Raw genomic sequence first — 2,068 nt, forward strand, 5'->3', positions numbered from 1 at the left:
AAAAAAAAAAAAAAAAAAAAAAAAAAAAAAGCAAACGATCTGAACCTCACCAAAGTAGGAAAGTTAGTTGTCTTTTCTCACCCATGCCTTCTGATCTTTAGGAGAGTTGTGGCCGAGCATGGTAGCTTATGCCTGTAATCCCAGTACCTTGAGAGGCCAAGGCACGCAGATCACGAGGTCAGGAGTTTGAGACCAGCCTAACCAACATGGTGAAACCCTATCTCTACTAAAAATACAAAAATTAGCCGGGTATGATGGCGCATGGCTGTGATCCCAGCTACTCAGGAGGCTGAGGCAAGAAAATCTCATGAACCCAGGAGGCAGACGTTGTGGTGAGCCAGGATTGCACCATTGCATCCAGCCTGGGCAACAAGAGCGAAACTCTGTCTCAAAAAAAACAAGCTGTGGAGCAGATTGTTGACTGCTGTTCTAGCCCAAGAACAAAGGAATGTTGCTGACTTTTAGTTATTTCATTGTGGTGAAGGTCTTCAGCTCTAGGAAGGATAGAGGAAGAGGTTTCGGGAGGTTGTGGCAATAGAAAAAGTTCTTTTTTTCTTCTGATCGCCCTCTCAGCTTTTTCCTTATGACTGAAAATCATCTTCAGCACCTCTCTTTTACCACCTCTGCCACCACCAACCCACTGTGAGTGCTATGGCTATAGGTTGTATGTAGGTAGTAGTAGAGCTATCAAAGGGTATTAAGAAACAGTGATTAGTAATCATGAAGTGTTTCCGATTTTAGCTCTAAAAACAGTTCTTAAACTTGCTCTCCACACCCCCTTCATTTTTTTCCTGGTACTGCATCATGTTCAGGCTCATGGCTTTTACCTGGACAGTTGCAGTAGCATCTTACCTGGCTTCCATGACTCCATCTGTCTCAGAGAAGGCAGCCTGATTTGGGATTACCGACATGAGCCACTGTGCCTGGCCCCTGATCTGTCTTTCATGCAGTTCTGACCACAGCACTCTACCACCTACAATTTGTTTATACTGGAGATTCAAGTTCAAACTCCTGGGTTTATGACACTGAGTCCCTGTGTTCCTCACCAGCCTCATCTCCACCACTCTACCTCAAAAGTTAGGTTTCAGGAGAAGCAGATTGTTTTTAGTTTCCTGCCGCATCATGCTGTTTCATGCCTCGGGACTCATGTTGTTACCCTGCTTAGAAGGCTGTTCTTATTCTTCACGATGACAAACTCCTTGTTATTTTTTTAGGACTCAGCTCTGCCATTGTCTGCAGGAAGTCACTGAGCCCCCCCAGGTTGTACCACAGCCTGTTCTCCAAGTATCCAACCTGGGAGTTCAGGGTGGCTTTACTTACCTCTATCTTAATGCCAGCCAGATGAGTATTGAAGTCGGCTGTGTGCTTCCCTGTTAGAATCCATGATGTTCCCCCAAATACCTATCATAACAGCTGGTACAGTACAAGTATTCAGCAAATATTCATAAGCTGGATAAATGACCAAATAGAGCCTCTGGATTGGGCCTTGCAGTCCTAGTTTGCCACTTTGTGGGATCAGGGAACAGAGGGATTGTGTCACCGTTCATTCAGTATGTAAATCCATTTCCAAGTCATGAGTGTCTGTTTTAAAACAAGGGAATGGGCTGGGCACGGTGGCTTTCGCCAGTAATCCTAGCACTTTGGGAGGCTGAAGCGGGTGGATCCGTTGAGGCCAGGAGTTTGAGACCAGCCTGGCCAACATGGCGTAACCCTGTCTCTACTGAAATACAAAAATCAGCCTGGCGTGGTGGCACACATCTGTAATCCCAGCTACTTGGGAGGCTGAGGCACGAGAATCGCATGAACCCAAGAGGCAGAGGTTGCAGTGAGCCAAGATCACACCATGGCACACCAGCCTGGTCGACAGAGCGAGACTCTGTCTCTAAATAAATAAAGTGAGGGAATGGTTGTCCCTTTCAACTATAGCTTTCTAGAACTTCCAGAGCCTAATGGTATAACTTTCTGGGTTCTCTTAAGTTTGATCCCAAGGAAATTCAGGAGCATGACAGATATTATTTTACTTTTGATTTGCTATATAAAAACAATACTACTCTAGTCCTTTTATTCA

The 2,068-nt window shown here is 45.2% G+C and overlaps 1 protein-coding gene across 4 annotated transcripts in view; it reads left to right on the forward strand.

Annotated features, from left to right (window-relative positions):
- Positions 1 to 2,068, forward strand: part of POLR3F (RNA polymerase III subunit F) — a 20,028-nt gene that overhangs the window by 3,345 nt on the left and 14,615 nt on the right. The window lies entirely within an intron of this gene.

This window comes from Sapajus apella, unplaced genomic scaffold (genome assembly GCF_009761245.1).
Source record: "Sapajus apella isolate SASKATOON/1434 unplaced genomic scaffold, GSC_monkey_1.0 scaffold65, whole genome shotgun sequence".
Classification (NCBI taxonomy): Eukaryota; Metazoa; Chordata; class Mammalia; order Primates; family Cebidae; genus Sapajus; species Sapajus apella.